This window comes from Ammospiza nelsoni, chromosome 1 (assembly GCF_027579445.1).
Source record: "Ammospiza nelsoni isolate bAmmNel1 chromosome 1, bAmmNel1.pri, whole genome shotgun sequence".
NCBI lineage: Eukaryota > Metazoa > Chordata > Aves > Passeriformes > Passerellidae > Ammospiza > Ammospiza nelsoni.
In genome coordinates, this window is record NC_080633.1 from 152,201,598 (window position 1) to 152,217,952 (window position 16,355).

Below are 16,355 nucleotides of genomic sequence, written 5' to 3' on the forward strand. Positions count from 1 at the left end.
CTTTCAGGTGGACCTGCCTATGTCTTAAACATCAAAACCCAGTGGTTAAAGTGGGAGTGAAAAAAAATCCCTGTTTTGTCAAGTCTTGGGCAACTTGTGTCCTTTTCCTTGAAAAAGCTTCAGATAAAATGCACAGTGACTCTCTCCAATGTGGTTCAACCCACAAGTTACACTGGCACAATCTACTTGATCTTCTCTTTCTGGTCTACTTGATCTTCTCTTTCTGGCCCTGGGATCTTCCTGGGTCATTCACCCTTAGCCTGGAGAGGGTGGTTTGCAGGCAAGGTGAGGATGCTGAGCAGAGAGGTGAGGATGTACGCACATCTTTACTTCCGTACTTCTGCTGCTGTTTTGGTGATTCTTAGCAGGGAGAAGTTCATGATTTTCTGCAGATTCACCTCCCAGAGTCAAATGTAGGACTCTCCTGATGAATATCCATTGTCATCATTGTTTATTTGCTGAACTAAAATCTCAATTTCCTGAGGAATGTGGGTACCCTTAGAGCTTGGTCTGCCAAGGGTGGAAACAAACAACCTGAACCAACATTTACTTTCTGCAGTATTTATGATTCACCAAAACAATTGCTCTTGGCAATCTTGCAAGGCAGGAACTTTATTTCAGTAAAAATTATTTGGACAAGTACACTGTGATGTAGGCTCGGGCAAGAATGTGTCTGAGTGTGTGGGCTTCTTGCAGGATATTCAAGGAGCTCTGAGCAGAGGAGGATGAATCAGGATGAATGAGCCAGAGAAAAATCAAGAAGACGCATAAAAGAGGTCTTTACAGCTGCATGAAAACAATATGTAGGCATTCAGCTCAGGAATAAAGAGATGGATTCCTGGCCCTGCTGACGTCACTGAGGCTCCTTGGAGTCAGTGAATAACTTTGGATCTATATCAAAGACGGAGGGTCCTTATTTCCCGAGAAAATGGCTACAAACTCTACAAGTTCCCACACCACTTGAGTTCCATGTCCAACTTCACTGGTTCTCAGTGAAGAATCCTGAGGCTTCAAGATTTTAACTCTGGGGTTGCTGAGTTCCTTCCCTCTATTCTCTCCCTCTATTCTCATCCTGCACCTATTGTTTTGCCAGTGACAGATCTTTAAAATTCAAGTCTTATTTTTTCCCTCTTTGTCTAGCCTGCTTTTTAACCAGCTTTTGGGGATTTTTGGATTCATACTGAGAATCATCATTATTTGAGCCACTTGAAAAGCGCATAAAATGCCACAAATCAGACATCAGGGGGTCAGCAGTTCCCACGGGCACAGAGCAATGGAGAAGTAAAGGAGCCTTATGCTCCTTTAGGAGCAGACTGAGTGGGTGAGATCTCTATCCTATCCTAAATATTCTGAGGAATTCATAGGTGTGGGGTATGTTCAGGGTGATGTGCTCAACTCAACTCAACTTGGCTCAGACTGAGAATATAAAATAGAGGGTTTGTGTTGGGTGGGAGAGTTGATGTCTGCAGTTATATTTAAAGCACAGCTGATCTTCACCTTCTAAAAGTCCCATTTCCATTCATCCATCTCCCCCCACTGATGCTAAATGCCTTCAAGTCCCATTTGTTTTTCTGGGATCTTATTTAATTCAGCTCCTTCCTGAGCCTGTGAAGTGAGGCAGCATTTCTGCCTGGTTGGTTTTTAATTTGAATTAGTTTCCAATCGATCAGATCTCCTAAATCATAATCTCAAGAGGTGCTGATGCTGTTTAATGTCAGTTTGTGTGTCTTTAGCCTTACTGGGAACTCATGAAGGAGGATAAAACTTACATTGCAGAGGAGCTGGCCACTCAGGGCCACTCATTCCAGTTTTCACTAGAGAGAGACTGGATTTGTAACATTTTGGTGGGAATGAAACAATAGAATGGACTCCCCATCCCTGGAAGTGTTCAAGGCCAGGTTGGACAGGACTGAGCAATATGGTCTAGTGAAAAGTGTCCCTGCCCATGGCAAGGAGTGGAATGAGATTATCTTGAAGGTCCCTTCTAACCCAAACCGTTCTGTGATGGCATGAAAATAAAGAAATTAGAACATGGATCCTGCAATGACACAGTGATTGTGTCATGTTGTGCATGGGAGAAATTGTTGCTGAGCTTTTTTTACAAGGTCAGCCCTCCAAGTTCATTGGTCTTTCTCTCAAGCAGGATGTGCTGGCAAATCTTCTGGTAGAGCTGGATCAAATCAAAGTTTGCAAGCCCAAGGACAATCCCAATAAAGTACACAGGGGTCACAAACTGTGTTTTCTCACTGGAACTGTGCTCTGCTGTAAAATTTGCTGCTGACTTGTACCTTCATTACCTGGCTTATACAATCTCCTCCAGGCTCCAGGAACGGCAGGGGCTGTGGAACAGCAGTGTAGCAGTAGGAGCTGTTTGCCACAGCCCCTGCACAGGATTGCTGCGCTTTCCATGCGGCAGGTGGAACGCAGGAAACAAATAAGAATTTCACTCAGTCCTCTTAAGAGTGAGTGGGCAGACAGGACCATTTTCACCAGGGTCCTTCTGACTGGCGTGGACCTGAAACAGCACCGTTTCTGCCTGAAATAGCACGCCACAGGCAGAGACATTTTGTTTTTGCTAAAAGCAAACAGAGTTGCTAAGAAACGAATATTGCAGAGATGGAAATCCACAAAAGGTTTGACAGTTGCCGAATGGTGCACGGCTTGGCAAACGTGGCCAAGCAGCCAGCCAGGAGGAGACAGACAATTCCATGGTGCTTCCAGCAGGAAACCCATTGTTTGTTCTTCTCATCTTGTCTCCATCAAGCATGTTGATGATGAGGACTAAAAAAAAGAGGAGGATAAGAGGGAAAGGGCCCTGTGAACAGGGAATCATGGAATGGTTTGGGTTGGAAGGGAACTTCAAAATTATTCAGTCCTGACTCCCTGCCATGGGCAGGGGCACCTTCCACTATCCCAGGTTGCTCCAAGTCCCATCCAACCTGCCTTTGGAAACTTTCAAGGATGGGGCAGCCACAGCTTCTCTGAGCAACTTGTGCCAGGGTCTCACCATCCTCACAGGTAGGAATTTCCTCCTAATCTTTAATCTAAATCTGTCCTTTATCAGTTTGAAATCACAGACCCTTATCCTGTCCCTATCTGCTCATGTAAAAAGTCCCTCTCCTTCCTTTTTATAAGCTCCTTTAAGGCACTGGGAAGCTGTATTGAGGTGTCTCTATAGTCTTTTCTTTTCTCTTCTCTTCTCTTCTCTTCTCTTCTCTTCTCTTCTCTTCTCTTCTCTTCTCTTCTCTTCTCTTCTCTTCTCTTCTCTGACTGGTCTGAAGAGGAAATGTGCTGCAGCACTCTGACCATCTTTGTGGCACTTCATAAAATCTTTTGTGCATCTCCACCAGTGATGGCTCTTCTCTAGACTCTGGTCCTGGATTCCCATCATGATGGGTATCAGTGACCACGTTGGTGCCACCTTTCCCAGAGTGTGGGGACATCTCCTTTTGTTTAAGCCACTGTGGAGCCTTTGGAGACAATGATCCCTTGCAGGAATCAGGTTTTTACCAGCACCATGTCCCACATTAGGCAGTCAGATTTCAGCTGCCTCAATTCCCTGTGCTGGAGAGGAGATCTTACATAATTTCCCTCTCAGATGACAAATGGCAAACACTCTGTACCCTAAAGGTGACGTTCATCATGTTCGTGACTCTGTGCATGGCACTTCTCCCTCAACGATGCTTTGAGAGCAGTTTGGGTGAAAAAAAATCCCAGAAATATGAAACATTTGAGGGATTGCTGTCCCCTACTGGGGCACAGTGCATGGTTTAAAGCCTGAGAAACCAGAAATCAATACCACCTGTAAGAGTTGAAGGGCTCCCAGTGCATTGCTGTTATTGTTAGGTGCGCTCTCCAGGAAGGTGGGGCTGGGGTGGAAAGATGTGAAATATTAAAATAGAAGATAGAAGCAAATCAAACCCAGGCTGAGCCAATCCTGGCTAATAAAGGATGCCAGGAGTTGGTGTTAATTTGTGTCTGATTTAAAGTGCTTGGTGGGTGGAGAGAGAACAGCCCACAAGAGGCAGCTGGGCTCCTTTTCCATCCCCCAGCCCTGCTGTTGGAGCGGCGTGGTGGGGGAAAGAGGAGCGCACAATCAGGCGATTCATCCCCACGCTGTCGCACTCTGCAAAGGCAAAGGAGAAGGAGGGAAGGAGGGAGAGGGAAAAAGCACTGATCCAGTTCTCATGAACAGCACTGGCAGCAAACTTTATGCTCCTGCTCCCCTAACCGGGATCTACCAGCTCTACCCACGTTTTTCGGCTTTTTGTGAGTTACCAAAGGGCAGCATTGACAAAAAGAAATTGGATTAATGCTTTTCCTCACCTTGCTCTTTGGGTCAGGATTGCTGAGGGTTGAGGGGAGTGCTCTGATCTGCTGCTGGTACTGGCAGGGGTCACAGGCTACTCAAAAAATTGATGATTTATGTGCAGGGAATGGTAAGACAGGGAAAAAGCCCCCCACTGATGTGGGTCCAATGCAAAATCAGGTAGATCAGGCTCTACCTGATCCCACAGAGGTGATATCTGGATTTGCTCCCTAGAGAGAAATCAGAGAGCTGGGGCAGCCCAGAGGGTCTGTGGACTCCCATTCCTGTAGGGATTCCAGCCCAGCTGAACAGGGATCTGATTAACCTGGTCTAGTGGAAGGCTGGACCCAAGGCAGGGGGTGGGAACTGGATGGCCTTTAAGGCTCCTTCCAACCCAAACCATCCCATGATTTTATGATTCTCTGATCTTCCCCACCCCTCAGTTCCTGCAGGGACACCTGAGGGAACACCCCCTTGTGCTGTCCATGTCCATGCACCTCCTCTGAGGCTCCACCTCTCCTCATAAATAACTGAGGGATTACGGGCAGGCACCAGAGCGGTCCCATGATCATCCAGACCAATTAATTATTTCCACGCTCCCCGGTGAAGCTTTGGCCCAAGGCAGTGCCAGGACACATGGTGGCAGATGGCTGAGCCAAGGGACTCTCTCCAGCCCCTCTCAGAGGGAAGGAGGGCTGGGGATGTGTCCACAAGCTATGCCATGCCTGGTCCCAGAGCCAAAACACAGCCCCTGCTCCTTATCCTTCAGCAGCAGAGCCCGTAGCCTGTGGAGACAGACAGCAAAAGGGCAAATTAGCATTGATTTGGCATGTGGATTCCTGTTCTTCAGGAACTAAAGGAGGGCCATCTGCTCATTGTGTCTGGCACGAGGTGGGGGCTTGCATTCCCAACCATGCTGAGCTGGATTCCAGCCTGGAGCTACATGTGGAGATGCCCCAGCCCCTCCAGGGGTTGTCCTGGGAGATTGGAGACTTCCATAATATCTCTGCCCAGTCCATCCTCTAGGCAAAAAAGGCACTAATCCTCACCCCCTGGCACCTTCCTCATCATTCCTACATTTCCTGGCTCACTAAAGCAGGATCCTGTGCTGCACAAGTGGGTTTGTCACAGCAGGGCTGCTTGGGAACACCTGGGGCTGAGGTTTCCCTAAACACTGCTGACTTGGAAACAGAAGGAAGAGCCTCAGAATATTTCTCTGGAGGAAATGGGGCAAGAAGAATTGCCAGCACATGGCTTTGTAGCTGAATTCCCCTCCCAGGTCTTGGGTTTTGTGTAGTAACCTAAATTTAAGCCCTCTTGCCTGCAGACCTCCAGCTGCCCTCCAGCTCTTCAGTCCTGTTTTCCTCTCCTCTGATCCACAAGTAAATACTCACACAAATAAAGAAGCGTGTAAAAATCCCAGATTCTGCTGTCATCCCTGTGATGAAGCATCACCCAAGCCCTCCTCAGAATAAACATAAACCATTCTCCTTCAGCCCTTCATCTTCATCAAGGCTGCACACAGACAGCTCACTAACCCCAGCCCCGAACCAGCACATCCTCAGTGCTGCACAAATCACTCTGTAATGTCCTCCATCATCTCCTGTGATTGAACAAAGCCGGGGAAAGGGAGAACAGAGGAAGAATTTTGCCTCCCAATAACCCCTCACCAATAATCTCCTTTCCCACGTCACATTGCTCAAGGGTTCCTGGAGAGAGGACTGGAAAGGGGAACAGAGTACATCTGTCTCCTTTATGCAAATCCTGAACTGCTTGTCATGAGACTGATGGATGAGATGCGAGGAATAATCCAGCTTGTTAACGCCTGTGCTGTGATTGCATCCCTCTGCCAGCCTCCCTGCATTCCAGCATCCCAGGGCTTCTTACAGGGGAGCCTGGAAGGCAGGTTCTGCCCTGAGGAGCCTGTGAGGAAAAGGAGAGGCTCCAGGGAGCACAGCAGGCAGGATGCTTTGCTGTCCAGCAGGGTTAGAGCAGGCACAGCCCTGCGTGGGGATGAACACGACAATCCAGGGGAATTTAGGTCAGGGGAGATCACCATCCATCCCAAGGGCAGCTTTCCCACAGAGTGGAGTGGGAGGATGGATCAGGCCAACCCACTTTGGGAGGGGGTTTAATCTGTGGCACTCTTTAGTTTCAGGCTCTGTAGATGGTTTGGCAGTTTGAACATAATTTTTGTGGTTTGATATAATATCCCTGCACTTTTTTATGGTAGATGAAAGAATGGTTATTTAGGGAAGGAGTAAGAGACAGAGAATCATGGAATCATGGAATCATGGAATCATGGAAGGAGTAAGAGATATAGAATCATGGAATCATGGAAGGAATAAGAGATATAGAATCATGGAATCATGGAATCATAGGGTGGAATCACTGGCTTTGGAAGGGATTTTTAAAGATCATCTACTCCACTCCCCTGCTTCCATGGGCAGCAGCATTGTGGGGCTTGGTTTGAAAGGGACCCTGGAGGGATCTGGCTGCATAACCTCTGCCATGGGCAGGGACACCTTCCACAAGACCAGGTTGTTCAAGTCCCACTCAACCTGGCCTGAAACATTTCCAGGTTTGGGGCAGCCCTGAACAACCTCTTCCAGGGCCTCACCAGCCTTATTATAAAAAATTCTTTCCTCATATCCAACCTGCACCTAGCTTAAAGCCACTGTCTCTTGCCCTGTTGCCACAGGCCTTGGTAGGAAGCATCTCAGCCTCTTTCTTACAAGCTTTCTGAATAATTTTGAAAGGCTGCAATGAGATTTGCCTAGAGCCATCTCTCCTGCAGGCTGAACAGCCCCAGCTCTCCCAGCCTGTCTGCACAGCAGAGGGGCTCCAGCCCTCGGATCATCTTTTGGATGCTCTCCTCTGCATCCACCAGCTCCACGCCTTCCTTGTGCTGAGTGATCCAGCACTGAGGTCTCACCAGAGGGGCAGAATCACCTTCCTCACCCTGCTGGCCTCTCTTCTTTTGAAGAATCCAAGGATCTGGTTGGTTTTTGGCTGCCGTCTCACACTGCCAGCTTGTGTCCAGTCTCTCATCCACCAGTATCCTCAAACCCTCCTCCTCCTCAGGGCTACTCTTCATCCATCATCCCCCAGTCTGAAACTGAGGATTGCCCTGGGTTGGGGCAATCCACCCTAGTCCAACCAAATCCATCTGGATAACCCATGAAAGGCTGAAGGAAAAGCACAGAAAGAGCCACACTGAGACTGTCACTTGCACCCAGACCATCCTGCTCAAGAGCAATGGTTTGACCTCTCCTCCACACATTCCCTAATCCATTTTGTCACCCTTTTATGCCTTTGGCCGCCACATCATCCTGTGGCAATGAGGTCCCTCGTTGAATTATGAGCTGTGTGAAAAACTACTTCCTTTAGTTTGGGGTCAGTGAGGATGGCTCCTGCCTCACCAGCCTTGATTCACTGCTGCTCCCCATGTGGACCTCGGGGAGAAGGTGCTGCAGGAACACACATATTTATTGTTCTCCTGCTTTGTAAGTGCAGGGTGCAGACTTCTGCTGCTTCAAGGTCATGGCTGGATCCAAAACCATGGAAACTTGGGGCTTCAAAAGGGATTTGCTTTGTCTCTGTTTCTCTCCACCTTTAGGGGCTGTGCTCAGCTTGGTAGAAATGTTCCACACCTGCTCAAGCTCAGGTATTTCTGCCACCTCCATGACTCTGGGAAGTTCTCATTTGCCTACTTTAGTGTGGTATCAGAGATTCCAAAGCTGGATTATGCTTTGCATCTCATCCATCTGTCTCATGACAAGCAGTTCAGAGCCTGTGGAAGCAGATGGAATCTCTCCCATCACTAAAGTGATCCTGGAATTGAAGTTCTTTCGTAGTCCTCACTCTATGGACAGTGAAAGTAAGGCCAGGGTTGGTCACAGCTCTGGTTTTACTAAAAGGTCCTGTGTTCTAAGTGTCTTTTGTAGGCACAGTCTGAATCTCCATCCTGCCATTGCTGGAAAATTGCAAATCTGAGCCATAGGATCTCACGGTACTTCTGTGTGTGATTTAATGATGTCCTCACTGGGCATTGGAAACTGAATGCCTAAAAATTACAAGCTGAATTCCTGTTGTCAGAAGGGGAAATGTTCCCAATCCAGTTTTAACTTTGCTGAGGCAGCAGCATTCAAAAACAGCATGGTGCACCTTCAGGGTTGATGTAAAATTGGACTCTGATGCAGTCTTTCCATCTTTTCCCAGCTGCCTCCCAGGAAATTCATCCCCATCACTGGGGGAGTGGAAACATTGCTTGTCTGGTGGGGGGAAACTGAGGCAGGGTCATTCAAAGCCATGGAAGGAGCCAGAAGAAGAGCCCACATTACATTTTCCATGCACTGGGGCTGGTCAGAGGCCACTGGTCACTCCTGCTGCTCTTTATCCTCAGCCAGGTACGAGCTGGAGAGCAGCAAAGGGGAAATCTGGGAAATCTCTTTTCCTGGTGCTGGGAGAAGCACTAAAACTTGGGTTTGTGCAGATCCTAGCCCCAAACTGTTTGCAAAATCAGTTGTTTGGGTCTTGGTCTCCTTTGGTTTCCCTTGGGCAGCTCTGAGGTGCCATGGGGCAGGAAAAGGTTGGGTTGGAAGGGACCATAAAGATCACCCAGTTGCAACTCTGTCATGGGCAGAGACACCTTCCTCTATCCCAGGTTGCTCCAAGTCCCATCCAACCTGGCCTTGGAAAATTCCAGGGCTGGGGCAGCCACAGCTTCTTTGGGCAGCCTCTGCCAGGGCCTCACCACCTTGCCAGGGAAGAATTTCTTCCTAAATTTTGGCCTGAAACACTGAAACATCACTGCCTACACATCTCAGGACACTTCCTGGTGAGGTTTTTGCCCCAGCCAATAATCCCCACCCTAGACCAGGCCAGGGCACAGCTCAGGAGAGAGCATTGGACCCTGTGGAATAGGGAATTCAGCCACAGGAACAGGAGCTATGTCAAGGCTTTTCTCCCCAGGGGCCAGAAAAGGAGCCTGAGGATGGGACTGATGCAGGATGCAGGAGTCAGCAGGGTCAGGATGTGCACCCCAGGAATCCCAAAGCCCAGTTTTAGCTGTGTCAAACATCCCTGTGCACATGTCCCTGTGCAAGCCTAAGCCTCATGCACACACAGCCCCTCCCTAAACACCCCCTATCCCTGGGGGGGTTCCCACTTAGCTCCCCAGCTAATGCCAGTGCTTTTAACCTCCAGCTGCATTCCCAATCAATCCCATCCCGGTTCCCAGCTCCAATGAGCAGCGATGGAAGCATTTCTGTTCCCTCCTTGGGGTGACCTTGCCCTCAGAGGCCCTCTTGTGTAACACTCACACTCTGGAGCAGGGTGGTGATGGAGGGAAAAAGACCCCAAAGGGTTGGCTGTGAGCACTGGCAGGCAGGAATAAGGGAAAATGGGATTTTCTAGGATTTTCTGGTGCAGAATCCATGGTATTTTTTTGGTATCACTGATGGGGATGGGTGGAAGTTGGGCCCGGCAGGGAGAATGGGTGATGCTGGCATGGAGCAAAAGCTGATTTTACCAGGATCAGAGGGGTTGTGGATTCCTCTGGGAGTGAGGAAATGCCTGGGAACTCACAGCAGGCTTGCTGTAAACCCACTCCCAATGGGGATTTTGTGACGGTGTTCACAGGGGTCTGAGGATGAGGGAAGAGACGAGCATGTGACTCCATGTTTCAGAAGGCTTGATTTGTTATTTTATGATATATATTACATTAAAACTATACTAAAATAATTGAAGAAAGGATTTCTTTAGAAGGCTAGCTAAGAATACAATAGGAAGGAATGATAACAAAGGCTTGTGGCTCGGCTCTCTGTCTGAGCCAGCTGACTGTGATTGGCCATTAATTATAAGCATCCAACATGGGCCAATCACAGATGCACCTGTTGCATTCCACAGCAGCAGATAACCATTGCTTACATTTTGTTCCTGAGGCCTCTCAGCTTCTCAGGAGGAAAAATCCTAAGGAAAGGATTGGAGGTAGGTCATCATGTGACATCCCACCCTGTCTAAGGACGGGATTTTTCATAAGAGATGTCTGCGACAGGATTTTGGTCTGCTTTCCTTAAACTGAGGTAAACTGAGGCAGGGTGAGATATCACATGATGACCTCCATCAACAACCTTCTGCCAAGAGCCCCCTCATGCTCCTTGACTTTGCTGTGCCAGGACATCAAAGCCACCCCTAGGAAATCCTTGAGAAGCTCCAAGTCCTGCCAGGGCTCCCAAGAGGCAAGGCCAAGGGATTTGCACCCATACAGAGAAAAGCTGAGGAGAAAAATAGATGTGGATTGGGATGTGATGATGGTTGAATGGCACAGAGATCACAGAAAACACCTGGGTGAGGCTGTGCTGGAGCCAACAGAGTCCTGAGCCCCCTTTCCTGAGGCAGTCACATCTGGAGCACAGCTGGCCCTCCTGTTTGGCCAGGATTTTCCCCACAGAATTTTGACTGGATCCTGGATTTTGAGCTCCGGTCTTTGTGCTCAGCTGTCCCCTGATCCCACCCACTGGAAAAAAAAATCATCCAGAGCAAGGAACTGAGCCTGACCTTGCAAACCCTGAGAGTTTTTAGCACATCTATAGTCAACATCATCAGGAACAGACACCTGAGTCTTTAAATTAATCTCCTTTTGGGATGAAATCCAGGTTGGTTGGAAATGAATCACCATCTCCAGCACTCTGCTGGAATTCTTCAGACCATGGAGCCCCCAAAGGAAAGCAGAGGATGCTTCTCACATCCGTCTTTGCAGGCGGGGAAGGATTGGCAGAGATGCTTCACTGACAGAGTGCACAAATCCTGGAGCAGGATTCAAATCTGGCTCCCCCTGATTGTGTTTCCCCCTCTGGCCACTGCTGAAGGACATCACAGGTGGGAGGGTTCAACCAAAGCTCAGGGGCTTTGGAGTTTCCTAATTGTGGTTGAAAGCCCCAGAATGATCCATTTTGAGATATTTCCCATTCCCAGCCCTCCCTTCTCCCTTTCCCCAAATCCCTTCTTCCAGCCTTTGAAAGTTGAAATAGGATCAGGATCCTGACCCACAAGCCAATTTCCATCAGAATAAAACATTTCCCACCCTGTTCATGCTGTTCAGGCTGTTCCATATCTGCTGGGGTCTGCAGGTGCCTTTTCCTGCTTGAAGCTGGGAGAAATTTGAGATAAAGGATGCTGGTGTGTGTATATATAGCATTTATTAACACAACAGGCAGGTGAGATTTTGGCTTTCTCTGCACTCAGGAGACTCAGAGAGAGGCAGGGGGAAGCACATCAGTCCTCAGTGATGGAGCAAATATTCCAGGATGTGAGGGGACCATGCAGAAATCTGTGGTTGGAAAATCATGGAGTTGTTTGGGTTGGAAAAGACCTTCAATATAATCTAATTCCATCCCCTCTGACACCAGCAGGGACACCTTTCCCTTGCTCAAAGCCCTCAGACCTGGCCTTGAGCACTTCCAGGGATGGAGAATGGACCATAAAAAACAGTACTAAGGAAAAACCCTGATTTTGGAGCACGGATTTTATGAAAGAGGTGCTGCTCCAGGACCTGTCCAAGCTCTGTGGGTGCCTTCCAGGGTTAACTCCTGTCCCTGCAGCCCAGCAGAGCCACTGCAGCCAAACAACACTCAGGTCTGAGCCCTTCTTGACTCCTCTCTGTGCTGTCAGCTCACAGATGCCACTGTGTTTTTCCAGGCATTTCCACTCTGCTTTGCTCCCTCACAAAAAAACCCTCAAAATTTCCAAGATGTTGCAGCTTTTTTTTTTTTCTCTCTCTGCTCACAGTTCCTTGTGAATAAGGACAGAACAAATTCCTTTACTGTGTTTTCTCAGAGTGGCAAGGGACTTTTCAGGGCCAGGCATTTTTCTGCCTCAGGCAAAAAGGGTATTGAATGTGATATCTGGGGACTTTCTTTCAGGGAAATGGGAAGCCCCAGGAAAGGGAGGATTATCTCGGTGAGAGTGGCTTTCACCCTGCTGGGATGTCAGTCCTGCACCAAGGTCAGGAGGAGGAAAAGCAGAGGGAAGAAAATCCTGGCCAGTGGCACATCTGGAGCCAGTGGGCAGAGAAAGAGGAGCTGGAAGTGCTGAACCAGAGGGAGCAGATCAGGAGAGAGAGTTGGGAATGCTCCTACAGGCAGCAGTGGGGAAGGATGCCCTTCCTGCAGCCATCTTGATTTTTTTTTTCTCCCCTTTTTTTTTTTCCCTTTTTCTTTTTTTTTTTTTTCTTTTCCATGGAGTGTTTGTCTGCCTGTGGGTTTGTGTGCATGGCTAAGAGTGCCCTCCATTGGCCACATCCCGGCTGCTGCTCCAGGAGCATCACCAGCACAGGCAGGGAAGGTGGTGGGTGCTCCAGCAGGGATGTCACCCTTCCCTCGTGGGAGGACTGTGCCATGCAGGGATTTTGGAAAGCAGGACATGGAAACATCCTGCAGGCTCCTCCTGCCCAGGCAGAGCTGAAATCCATGGGCTGGGCACAGCTCAGGGCTGGACATGCCAGTTTGGAGGTGTCCACCTTGGTGGGATGGGGTGGATTGGGCTGGTCAGGCAGAGGGTGGAGGCTGCTGTGGGTAAAATCAGGATGATTTTACTCCCCACAGGATGGATGTGAGGGTGCAGAACCTGTGCAGGAATCAAGCAGGAACACGAGGGTGGTGGCAAAATCCAGCCTCAGACCTGGATCATTCCTGCAGGAAGACAGGGCCCACCATGGTGGTCAAAGCTTGGACTTGGTGACCATGGAGATCTCTTCCAGCCTTAATAATTTGATGATTCTATGGCTTGCAGGCTCCAGAATTCACTGGGACCAGCACAAACTGGATGCCTAAATCCCTACAGCTCCAAAATTCACTGAGACCAGTACAAACTGGATATGCCCAAACCCACAGGGCTCCAGAATTCACTGGGAACAGCACAAATTGGATGCCCAAACCCCTTGGGCTCCAATATTCACTGGGACCAGTATAAACTGGATGCTCAAACCTCTTGGGCTCCAAAATTCACTGGGACCAACACAAACTGGATGCCCAAACCCCTTGGGCTCCAAAATTCACTGGGACCAGCACAAACTGGATGCTCAAACCTCTTGGGCTCCAAAATTCACTGGGACCAGCACAAACTGGATGCTCAAACCTCTTGGGCTCCAAAATTCACTGGGACCAGCACAAACTGGATGCCTAAACCCCCTGGGCAGCCCAGGTATAACCTGTGGGTAAATTCTTGCCTGGTTTTGATTTGAGCTGTGAAGGTCTGTCCCAGAGGATTTCTGATCCAGTGGATGCCAGAGTGGGATGGGAAATGCTCAGCAAGGAGGTAGAAAAAGTTACCAGGGCTGTGCCCAGTAATTGTGTGAGGGTGCAGGAGCCTCACTGGTGGCTCCCAGCTCTTCAGAATCCCCTTCCTTGTCACCCCTGACACCTGCACAAGGTAGCCAGGGCAGAAGGACCATTCAGACCAAGCTTTTCAGCCTCTTTCTGTGGGTTTCTTGGGATGAAAAAAACATTTTTGCCGGGGACACACACACACAATATTTTGGTTTGTCCTTGAGAAATGCAGGCAAAGGACAGCCCAAGGTGCTCCAATGTCACCTGCTGTCCCCAGGCTTTGCTCTGCCAGACCCATCTCCCAGGCACAGATGGAAGGAAAGGACTGGGGAGGTTTTGTGTGCTCCAAGTTGGAGCCAAAGGATAGAATCAGGCAGGGATGTTTTCCATCACTCAAAATTCCAGAAAGAGCCTAGGCTAACTAGACACTGACTGTGACAAAAACCATGGGAATGTGGGTAAATTTAACTGTGTGCCATAGAAATGTGACCTCCACCATTGCAATAATCTGATTTTCACTCATTTAACATCCCTTCCCCAGCTGCAGGCTGTAGCCTGTGGTTATATGCCCCCCTTGAGGTTTTTTTGGGATGGAAATGTAGGAGATGGATCTCTGCTGACACACATCAGCCACTCAGGTGCCTGTTGCATCTTTCTGCCAAATTCAACACCTGTTGACCCAAAAATCCAGGTCTGGAGGGGGCTTTGCCCACCTATTCCTGCTCTAAGTAAAGATTCCCACTTCAGCAGGGATTAGTTAAAATAGGAAAAAAAAATGTTTATGCTCCTTATGGTGAAACCTTCCAGATGGGACTGCACTGAGGGGAAATCAATTGTGAGACTTAACAACCATAACAGGTCTGGTTTAAGTTTGTTGGTTTTCATGGTGCCTTTCTCAGACAGGGGCAGTGAGGGGGGAATTTGCTTTGTGCTCTCCACATCCTCAGACAGAAGCAGGTCTGTGGTCAGCGTGAGAAAAAATTGAGTTTGTGGCGAGCAGGAGGCCTGGGCTGAATCCCAGGAGCTGAAGTCACCATTAGGGACTGGATTTCAAAAACAAACCCTGTCTCCTCATCATCTGGTTGCTATGGAGGCACTGCTGGCTCCTGCTTCCAACCAGGAAAGGCAGGTTTCTGCTCTGGACCAGAGGTTAAGATGATGAGAAAGATGGAGGAACTATTTACAAGAGCATGGTGTGACAGAACAAGGGGGATTGCCTTCCCACTGCCAGAGGGCATGTTTGGATTGGATTTTGGGAAGAAGTTCTTTACTCAGAGGGTGCTGAGGCCCTGCACAGAGAGATTCTGGATTCCCCATCCCTGGAAGTGTCCAAGGCCAGGTTGGACAGGGCTTGGAGCAACCTGGGGTAGTGGAAGGTGAGAGAGAGTTGGACAAAATTATCTTTATGGTCCCTTCCCACCCAACCTGCTCTGTGGTTCTGTGATCCTTGTGGGTCCCTTCTAACTCAATATATTCCATAACTCTCTGATCCCTGGCTGGCTCAGCAGGGTGAAGGTCGGGTAGAGTTTGGATTTGCAAACAGAATGAGCTTTTCCAGCACTGTCCTGAGAGAGCCAGTGGCCCCCTCAGATTCTCAGATAAAGCAAGAGCCTTTCAGCTCTGGAATCTGATATTTAAAATATTCACAGCAACCCCTCCTGCTAATCAGGAAATTTATAAGGTGTTTGGTAGATGCCTGTGTCTTTTTGCAAGCAAGACCAGGTTTTCATCCCTTTTTCACTCCTGAATCCTGGCCCCAGAGGCAGGCAGGAGCCTGGCAAGGGGAGATTTGCACTGTCGAGCTTTGTAGACTGCAAACCAGCCAGGAGTGGGGATCTGACTTGTAAAAAATTTAAGTCCAAATGCATTTGGACTCCGTGCTGATTAGTGTCAGGTCTAGCACACACTCAGGAATGTGGTGGCAGGGGCTGCAGAGATTTGAAGCCAGGGATGAAACACAGTTTGCAAACAGCAGGTCTGACTTTGGAGCTCCCTAACCCTTTCCTGCCCAAAAGAAAAGGTTTTGGCAGAAAAAGGGAGATGCAGAGAGAAGTCTTTGATACAGAGAAGGGGGAGAAACTGAGTGAATGTGGAGATGCATTTAGCTTCTCATCTCACCTCAGATTCACAGGATGGTCTGTGGGCTTCTCATCTCTTGTTTCTCAGTCTCTCCTGGGGCTGGGATTAGCTGCCTGAGCTGTGGATTTGCTGGGAATTTGTAAAGCTCCCTCTGTTTGCAGTCTGGGAAGGCAGAGCCTGGCATGGGGTGGGAGATGGCAGCACTGGAGCTGGAGCAGTGGCTGCAATGAAAACGACTTTTCCCTCCTCCCTGGATGCAGATGCCCCTCTCCACAGTCTCTCACCATAATTCCTTCCCGGCAGTGCCCCCCTGACCACGGGAAACACATCCCAGACCATCTGAATTATTTGGAAGTTGCAACCCAGGGTGATGTTTGCCCCTCTGGCATTGGGCTGTTTGCATTTCAGTGCAAAGGTCCTGAGCAGTTCCTTTCACTATGAACAGCTAAGTCTCCCCAAATAATGGCAGTTGTCTGACTTGATAGGGGGAAATCTTCCTCCCAGGTTCCCCTGTGTCCTTTGGAAATGGGGAAGCAGATCTGTTGTAGAGGCAGCAATTGCTGCAGGGTCAGGATGAGCCTCACCCAAAAGGAAATGTCTGATTTTCTCTACCTGGGGTGAACTCAGAGGGAAAAAGC